We start from the raw sequence: 10971 nt of genomic DNA on the forward strand, positions 1-10971 counted from the left end.
TCAGACCCTGACTTTGCGAATTCTGTATCGCATCCTTGCTCGGCAATATGACCCGTTGGGGTTCATTATTCCCTTCACTACGCGTGCTAAGATCATGCTCCAGCAGTTGTGGATCAAACCTGGGCGTGGATGGGATGATCCAGACCTTCCTGAAGGTATTAAGAGAAGTTGGATGGCTTGGGAAGAGGAGCTTTCTGGCTTGAGTAAGATCCAAGTTCCTCGGTGGTATGGATCAGTAGGATCAGGTGATGAGAGGAGAGAATTGCATGTATTTTGTGACGCATCTGAGCAGGCTTATGGAGCCGTAGCCTATCTTCATCTTTCAAATGGGAATGAAGTTGTCACCTCATTTGTTATGGCTCGATCTAGAGTAGCCCCAAAGAAGACCACTTCCATTCCCCGCCTGGAACTATGTGCGGCTCTAGCCGGATCTCAACTAGCGAATCTCTTAGTAAAGGAACTTTCCGTGCCCCTCCATAAAGTGACACTCTGGACTGATTCAACCACAGTTTTAACATGGATCTGCTCTGAATCCTGTCGGTATAAGATATTTGTAGCTAATCGGATAACTGAGATCTTAGATTACACTACACCAGAACAATGGAGATATGTAGACACTGGGAACAATCCAGCAGATGAAATTACTAGAGGAAAGAAGTTGACAGAGCTATCTCCTAATAGTCAATGGTTTCGAGGACCGTCTTTCCTTGCTTTACCATCTCATCAATGGCCAAAGTTTCCAATCACTTCTGCTAATGAAGTATCACTAGAATTGAGAAAACCTTTGTTTTGTGGCCAGACACAAGTTTTACCAAGTCTTCCCAAAGTGGACCCTCTCCAATTTAAAACGTGGTCAGAGCTGATTGCAGATACCATTGAAAACTTTTCTCCTGATCAGCTGCCAGAGAATAAGCTCAGTCAGAATCAAGCAGAGTTGTTACTTCTTCGTCAGGCACAGGAAGAGGATTTTCCTGAGGAAAGCAAGTTACTCCAATTAGAACAAGGTGTTTCTGCACACAGTAGACTTGTTGAATTGGCACCGGAGTGGGACCCCGTGACCCGTCTAATAAGAGTGGGAGGTCGCCTTCGGCAGAGCGAGGACTTAGAGTTAGAGGCTATTCATCCCATCGTGTTGGACCCTAAGAATCCTATAACTAAACTTCTGATTGCAGATCTTGATTCAACTTTGTGTCACCCAGGACCACAAAGAGTTTTTGCCCAACTTCGAAGAAAGTTTTGGGTTCTACGGGGACGACAAGCTGTAAAATCAGTCCAACGATTATGTCGTGAATGTAAAAGATGGAAGGGGTCTCCGTCAGTTCCCAGGATGGCTGATCTTCCTCCCTCTAGACTCCGCCTTTACAAGCCCCCATTTTGGTCGACTGGAATGGACTGCTTTGGTCCCTTTAATGTCAGTGTAGGCCGTAGACATGAGAAACGATGGGGTCTTCTTTTCAAATGTCAGACAACACGATGTGTTCATCTTGAGCTGTTGTCGGGTTTGGATACCGATTGCTTTCTATTGGCCCTCCGGCGTTTCATAGCTCGCAGAGGTCGGCCTTATGAACTTATATCAGACCAAGGAACTAATTTCCGGGGAGGAGAACGAGAGCTCAGAGAAGCATTCAATCAACTCAGCCCTGCCCTTCAAGAGCTGCTTTTTCGGCAACAGATTAAATTCAACTTTAACCCACCATATTCTCCACATTTTGGAGGATGTTGGGAGAGAGAGGTCAGATCCATTAAGGAAGCTTTACGGGTGACATTGGGTACACAGGTGCTTTCAGCAGAAGTCTTGTATACAGTGCTGGTCGAAGTGGAAGAGATGTTGAACTCCAAACCCCTTGGATATGTGACATCTAATCTATCGGATCCTGATCCCATAACTCCTAATATATTGCTGATGGGGCGGCAAGATGCTTCCCTGCCTCAAGTAATGTATGCTGATTCTGAAATACTTTCACGTAGGAAGTGGAGGCATAGTCAAGTTCTGTCTGATAGATTTTGGTCAAGTTTTATCAGAGATTATCTTCCTTCTCTTCAAAGTCGTCAGAAGTGGAGACAGGAGGGAAATTCAATTTCATGTGGTGCTGTAGTTATGGTCGTTGACCCGCAGCTTCCACGGGGACTCTGGCCTATAGGAACTGTTACGAAAATCTTACCAAGTCCTGACGGCAGGATAAGGGTTGTGGAGGTTCTCATTGAAGGGAAACGCTATATACGTCCAGTCAGCCGTCTGGTGGTCCTTACTAAGTTTGCAGACGACTTTAATTAATAATTGTACAGAATTCTCTAGGGTCAAATGTTTACACATTTGGGGGCGGCTGTTGAGAATTCTAGGGATCACATGACGTAGCCGGTCATGGGAGGAGCTAATTCTCCTCAGGTGCACTTAATGATTGATTACTAGAGTTTGGTGTGTGCAACATTCAATGGAAGCAGACTGTCCTTTCTTTCTCTCACCATGAGAGCTTTTGTAGAGTTGATGTGTTCCTGAAAATGTAAGTTTGTGATCTTTGATTTGTTTTATGATGTTAATTCTTGAGTTTGTTTGTCTAGTTCTGAAATGTTGTATGTGATTATGATTCTTATATTTCAGTGTTCTTACTATTCTGAATTTGAATTGTTTATGATTGGATTGTGATGTCTGATTTATTAGTTGAAGTTCTATTGTATTTAAGATTCTGCTTGTTGTTTATTTGTTTATAGAAACCATACAACTCTATGATCTGTTGCAATAAAATGAGTATGGACTGAGTACTGGATCCCTGTGTTTTAATGGACACACCATCCTGGTAGCACATTTCCTGAACCAAACATTCAAAACTTTACATTCTTGTTTATGTAATAATTGGTCTTTTCATGGTGTTCAAAGCAAATCAAATTTTGTTGAATGTTTACTCTGCTCTTTTCCATATGGGACAGTTTAATATCAGTAAAGTTGAGCTATAGCCTACCATAAAATCAGCCAACAATGCTCGTAGACAAGTGAAATCACTGAAGGAAAGCACAATATACAAGCATTCACTCTTATCTTATGTCTGATATTCTGAAAACTGCTATGTTAATGCTCATCGCACACAATCAGGAACTACATTGTGACAAAAAAAACGCAAATGACATTAAAATCTGAGAAATTCAAGGTCGGTAGTATTTTGCATCCCTGGATAAATAATGTCTGTTGTTTAACATTTTTTATCATGAACAGTTGGCAAATACTTTATTGCATTCTCATGTTCAGAAAGATTTGGCAGGGCAAGTAAAAATCTGAACCTCTGTGTTATATTAAATGCACAGCTAGAACAGATTCTTTACTGTCATTGCTTAATACAACAACAAAAAACCACAGTTTAGCAGGAAAGACACTAAAAGCTAAATGTGACTAGATATAATGGTTTTAAGATTGTTTTTAGCTTACTAAAATTAAAAGTTGTGTATTTTAAGACTATTAAATGTTTAAAAAAAGATGGCTTTTAATTATTGTGTAATGTTGAATGGCTATAATTATTCATTTCATCCCTAGATATTAAGAAAGAAATGTATTAAGTACAGAAAAAATGTGGGAATTATATATATATGTATACATATAAGAAATGACAAATCTGTCATTAAAGAACACATACTACTTAATATTTAATACTTAATATTTGTAACCATGTCCTTTTGTTTTGTGCAATCCTATTTATATCTTGGTTGTTTTATACTTTATTGTTGGGGCATTAACAGCAGTTTGGTGCAGTTTTTATATACAGTGCTTTATAAATAAATGATTGATTTTATGATGATTTTAGATCTTCGCTTCACTCTCCATCCAGTAGATGGCAGAAATGCAACATTAAATGGTTTGCCAAGCCTCATTTAAAGGAGTCATAACCTAGTATTACCTTGGATACCCACGCTCTATTATAGTCTTTCAGGCCCTTCTAAAAAAGAAAAGTGGAAAAAAAATAAACACAGAGCTCCTCTGACCCTTATTTCTGAAGGCATTATTGTCTCGCGAGATCTGATGCGATATTTTGGCTGTCGTGGACGGTCATTTTAATAATGCAAATGAGGGGCGCGTTGATTGGTGGCAGGAAGGAGGGGGGTTGACACCGCAGGTAACTTCAGCATATCATTCCAAAATGACATCATGGCGCAAGTTGTGAATGACCTCGATGAAGTCTACTTTTTTTATCAGCTTACAGTGGTTATTGAGATCAACGTTTGCCATCATGTGGTGTTTTTGCCTTGTTTCACGTTGTGGTTTTTTAGACATTCAATATTTTTCTTCTCCAGACATGTAACGTGATCTTTTTCTTTATGTTTATTATTACTTGACTGTTTGTTTTATTTATCTATCCTTATCTATTCTATAAAAAAATCAATACAATTATATGTTGTCATAGTTATATAATATACAATTCTATAAAAATATAGCTGTATCATTTTCTTGTCTGTTTGAAAATGAATTTAATCCACTGGTCCCTGACAGCTTGGTCCGTTCTTGGGAGAGAAAACACATTTGCATGTTGATTCTGGCAGTCAACAACAGAGCAACTCACGTGTGCACTACGTTTCTGCATCTTTCGCGACTGAATATGAGGGGGAGAGGGGCAGGCGGGCTTCCTGCAGCATAGGTCTGCGGTGTCCATATATGGTATATCCTGCCCCGTCTTGACGTCAAGTCGGGGCAGAAATTAAAATCTCGTATTTGAGTGCGCGTGTACATGGGCTGGTTTACGAACCCAGGGGTAAACAAACGCTTCACTTTTAAATATCGTCTTCCCGGCCAGTGTATAATCGTTAGGCAATCATAACATACATTGATTCTCGTGGAAAAGTGAAAATTACAGGTCATGACTCCTTTAACAAATATGAGGTTTCACTAGTAGCTGCTATTATACTGTATTTCAAACACTGCTTTTCCACATGATGTATAGATCTAGAATAATAGATGTTTATTAGTGAACAGGTCTCAGAGCCACGATGGGATGCCCCTTTCGTAGGTCTGCGTCAAACGGTGCGGTACGAGTTAGATGACAGTTTCCTGACACACTGAAGTAAAATAATTGAAAGTAAGGGAGGGGGGGGGAATCACATTATGAAATAAATGCTTTTCTCCAAAACATGTTGGCCATAATTATTGGTACCCCTAGAATTTTTTATAAGTAAAATATCTTACATTTCATACAATATTAAATTTTTCAGCATGCCAGGGTGACTAAGAACATGCCATTGTCTAGCTATGACTATCACAATGAGTAAAACCAAAGAATATAGTTCTGATGTGCAGAAAAAGATTGTTGAGCTTCACAAAATAGTGAGTGGCTGTAAGAAAATAGCTGAAGCACTGAAAATCCCCATTTCCACCATCAGGGCAAAAATTAAGAAGTTCCAATAAACTAAAGATGCTATGAATCTGCCTGGAAGAGGACGTGTCTATGGCTACGTTCACTGCAGGCTGAAACGACCCAATTCTATGCGACCTGTATCTGATCTTTTCATGACAGTCTGAACGACACAGATCCGATCTTTTCAAATGCGACCCAGGCCACTTGGGTATGTGGTCCAAATCCGATACGTATCCGATCTTTTGAAATGCGACTTCAGTCTGAACGGCCAGGTCGCATGTATCCGACCCGCACGTCATTGATACGCGACAAATGTCATAATTCTGCATTGAAGTAGTCGTCGGTTTGAAAACGGACTGCATATTCGTCGAGCTGAGGTAAATCTGCCGAACGGGTCGACCTCGACGAGCCCGTTAATTAAAAAAATAAATAAAAGCCCACGGCCACCATCATGATATATCCAATGTGAATAAGAGTAGACTAACGTTATGTTAACTTATTTGTGCTGATATTAGATAGGTCAGCGGCTGCTGTCTGGCTCTTGTGTAACGGTCGCTGCGCGCGCTCGTGTGTTTTGTGTGTGAGTGAATCACAGTTAGTTGAAGTTTAGCTACTTCCGCAAACAACAAGTGACGCCGTTGACCGTTGAGTACTCTTCTGCGCATGCGGGTCCCTTCTGGGTCATTTCACGTTCACACAGGAGATCACAAAATGTCGCATTTAATTGGAAATGTGAACGGCCTTGCAAAAAAATCTAATTTTTTCAAAAAATCGGAACTGAGCATAAAGCCCTGCAGTGTGAACGCAGCCTATATCATCTTAATGCAAGAGATTGAGAGATAATCAGAGATTAGTGAGTCTTGGGGTCAGAAAGCCTTATAATGATCAAACAGCCCCTACATCACCACATGTTGTTTAGGGGTGTTTCAAGAAAATTCTCCCGCTCATCAAAAAACGAACTCCAGCATATTCAGTTGTGAGACACGACTTGAATTTCAAAAGGGATTCTGTGGTCAGATGAAACGAAAAAAACAGCTTTTTTGGCAGCAAACCCACCAGATGGCTTTGGTGCAAACAGGGATAAAACAGTACCCCATGCCCGCAGTTAAATCTACCGCTGGATCTTTAATGTTGTGGGACTGTTTTTTTGCTGGAGGTCCTGGACATCTTGTTCATATACATCAAATTCTAGCAAACACCGACAGATAAAAAAAATCAAAACCTGACGGCCTCTGCTAGAAATCTTATAATGGGCTGTGGTTTGATCTTCCATCAGAACAACGATCCAAAACAAACATCAAAATCAACACAAAAATGTGTCGCTGAGCACAAAACCAAGCATCTGCCATGGCCGTCCCAGTCCCTGACCTGAACCCTATAGGAGATGAGTGGGCTGAACTGAAGAGAAGAAGCACCAACATGGATCTGGGAATCTGAAGGATATGGAGATTCTGTAAGGAGGAATGGTCTCTGATCTCTCGTCAGGTGTTCTCCAAACTCATCAGGCATTATAGGAGAAAACTCAGAGCTGTTATCTTGGCAAAAGAAGGTTGCAAACAATATCTAATAAAACGGTGCCAATAATTATGGCCAATGTGTTTTGTAGAAAAACATTTATATTATAATGTGATCTATCCCCTACTTGCGATTCTTTTTCTTCAATGAGAGGTTAGATTTTAAGTTTTTGAATGAAAGATCAAAAGGATTAACAATGCAGATTTATTTTTACAGCCATCTTTGATCATATTTACCAGGGGTGCCAATAATTCTGACCACAACTATATTTATTTTCTTTTTTATTTGAAAATATTTTCCTTATCATCATTTCCCATCTCTTGCTATTCTTTTTTTTTTTTTTTTTTTGCTTGCATAATAAACACAAATATTTTGCATTATTTCTAACCACATTTTGTCTCTTGCCATCCACACACACAAACAATCAATGTAGATCGATTAGATGTAACAACACCTGGAGTCGTAACAGAGGCCATATCTAATGATTACATTTTATCATAATTATTAACAAAGAACAAACAGTTGTGAAGTAATAATGCAATCACATTTCTATTACAGGTGTCACAATTATGCTCTGTCATGTCTGCACCTGTTCTCGTTAGTCCCTGATTTGTCATCTTCCTCCACCTGTGCCTAGTTAGTTCCCTCATTTCATCCTGTGTATTTATACTCCCTGTTCTGTTCAGGCCCTTGTCGGTTCTTGTTGATGTTTAACCCCCTGAGGTCGACAATCGCGCCGGTGCGATATGCTCTCTTTTTTTTTTATCAGTTCAAAAGAGATTCATTTTGCTCTGTTGACTTTGATATTACAAACAAGTTTCATACATCAATCGATTCTGTTAAATGTGTATTATTTTTGTGTATACTCACAATAAAAACAAAGTGTTGTGCTTTTTGACAAATAAAAATAAACACGAAGCGAGTTCTGCCTTCTCTCTGTCCGTGTAGTCCATTCTGAAACGCGTCCGAAAATGAACAATAACTCAGCGAATACTCAGTCAAACAGACATACAGACACACAGGCATGAAGCTTGAATTGTCTTCTTTTAAATGAAGTAATTTATATAAAAAACAAATATTCTCAGTTCATGTAATCTGTAAGAAAAGAGCGAGATGTCAGTCTTCTCATCTCATCTAATTATTTTTAATGTGACTCCGCCCACGGAGAGCGCGTGCTATTCAAACGCAAATGACTGAGGCAATCCACGCAAACCTGTGAACGCCCCCATATCAGCTCGAGAAAACACAAGTTTATTCAGATCATTACTTGTTTACACCGTCTCGCAGCGCTGTGAGCAATAATAATAATGGAAAATGTACCTCAGAAGTGCGGGTATTTCGAGGAGCAAGGATCCGACTGAGCTGAGGAATACTGTAGTAAGTTTTTTTTCATTCTCAAGTGAATCGCGTTTCTGTGAATGAATGAACGGCAGAGATGCGCTGTTTACCACAGCTCGCAAAAAGACAGTTTAAATTTAAATCGCGTTTCTGTGTGTGAATGAATGATGATGTTTTAGCAAACTGTATTGCTATACTGAGATGAGTAAAAATCGACTGAAAAATGTTGAAATAAAATGTAGGCTATTTGTATAAGCAACGTATTAAACTGCAAATTAACATTTATATGCCCTAATATTTCATAAAAACAACGTTACAGTCAGGCGAAATATGAAAGACAACATTTTGTTGACTAGATTTGGGTACGATGTCGCCCAGGTCTGTCAGCCTCTCAGTTCCACCGGTTCCTCCACCACTCATCATGGTTCCACCTCTGCCGATCGTACCCAGGATTCCGTCCGCCCCCTCTGTCAGGACTCCACCCTGGTTCCTCCCACCTTCAGCTCCACCATGGTCGGCAACTCCACTGACTCCTCATCACCAGCCGTCACCAGCTCCAAGCGCTCCACCAAAGCCGCCGCCTCATTACTACCTCCTGAACTTGCGGTTCGAGGTCAAGCCTTTCCGAGGGGGGCGTAATGTCACAATAATGCAAAAATTAAGTGAGTTTTTGCTTAAAACAAGCAATATTATCTGCCAATGGGGTTAGAAAAATAATCTTGTTTCTGTTTGAATTCATTTTGATTAATTCCCCCAGAAAAAAGGACATAATATATTATCTTGATTTAAGAATTTTTAGATATTTGAACTGGAAACAAGACAAAAATACTAAGAAAAGCATTTTTTTTTTGCAGTGTAGCTACTGGAGTGCCTCAGGGCTCAGTGCTGGGACCGCTTCTCTTCTCCATCTACATGTCAACACTAGGATCTGTCATTCAGAAACATGGATGTTCCTATCACTGCTATGCTGATGACACACAGCCTCTCATTCCAGCTGGATGATCCGACGGGAGCCACTCGCATCTCAGCCTGCCTGAGACATTTCTTACAGGATGAAGGACCACCACCCTCAACTAAACCTTGCGAAGACAGAGCTGCTTGTGTTCTCAGCCAACCAATCACTTCAGCACAACTTCTCCATTCAGCTGTTCATCATCCATAACTCCCTCCAGGACAGCCAGGAACCCTTGAGTTGTGACTGACGATCAGTTGAACTTCTCAGACCACATTGCTAGAACGGCCCGGCCCTTCAGATTTGCCTAGTACAACATTAGGAGGATCAGGCCCTTCCTATCGGAGCTACACAACTCCTTCTCAAAGCTCTTGTTCTCTCCAGGCTGGACTATTGTAATGCTCTCTCCTTCCAGCATTAGTCAAACCTCTGCAACTGATCCAGATGCTGAAGCAAGAGTGTCTTTATCGAGCCGATGAGACACACGTCACTCCTCTCCTTATAAACTTGCACTGGCTTTCAACAGCCGCTCGCATCAGATTCAAGGCCCTGATGTTTTCCTGCAGATCAACCACTGGCTCTGCTCCTCTATACCTAAACTCACTACTTCAGACCGAAGAGTCTCCAGAAGCTTGTGTTCTGCAGGTGAACAGTGTCTTGTGGTGCATCATCCCAAAGAAACACAGAATCACTTTCACAGACCTTCATCTGGACTGTTCCCTGCTGGAGGAATGACCTGCCAAATTTTTTTAAGTCGCTTTGAAGGGTCTGCTAAATGATTAAATGTAAAATGTAATGTAAATGTCAAGTCTTTTTAATGAAAAAATGTTATCAAAATTAAGCTTGTTTATGGTTTAAGCAAGAACAAATATCTATCAATGCGGCCAGAAAATTAATCTCGTTTTCCCTTCGATTTTTATGACCCCATCGGCAGATATTTGTTCTTGTTTTAAGCATAAACTCACTTCATTTTGATCAAAAAGACTTAACATCTTAAATAATTTTGCGTCTCAAGTAAATGCATATTTACTGTACTTTTGACATCATCTTACTGGAAACATTTTGCATGTAGATCACTGGAATATAATCTGACTATAAATGATGTGCTGCTGTCTCATATTTGCATGATTGTCAAGCAGCACAAAGACACTTCACTGCAACTGAATGCTGCTGTGACATCATAGCAACAGTGATGCAAATAAAGCAGTTGTTTATTATACCCTTCGTTCTCCAGTCTCCAATATTCTCCATCATCAACCCAAAGACTTCCAGTTTACACTATTACTCTTCAGTTTAAGACTCAACGTCACCATTTCATGCTCACCACTTCCCTGCACATTTACTGTACCTGTTCTCCTCAGTGCTGCCGTTCCATCAACATCAGTATTGTTCAATAAACTGTTCTGGGTTCAGTTCTATCATCCTGTCTGAGTCTCTGTAACAGATAGCACATTGCTGCTTTATAGCTGAATTGAACTCGTTTCATAATTTGTCAGAAATAAAGAGACACAACACTCACAATAACATGATTTTGCAAATTACCTGAAAACCGCTCCTGGATTCCTGGTTAGATTGTGATTTTTTCCGCATCACTAATTTAATCTAAACCGCATGTGAACTTTCATCCCTGAGGGACAGTGAGACACTCATGACTATTATCTGCATCAAACAAGTAAAGAACATGTACTGTACAAATAAAAAGTTAATGTGTGAATAAAAAATTCAAATGACACCGACTCAGCTGAATGATGACACTGTTTTCTTTTAGAGCTGTTTGCTTCAGTGCATCATTTCCCTGTTATCACTGTCACACTACTGACATAATCTATATTG

The sequence above is a fragment of the Abramis brama genome (genome assembly GCF_963993115.1).
Source record: "Abramis brama genome assembly, chromosome: 22".
Taxonomy (NCBI): domain Eukaryota; kingdom Metazoa; phylum Chordata; class Actinopteri; order Cypriniformes; family Leuciscidae; genus Abramis; species Abramis brama.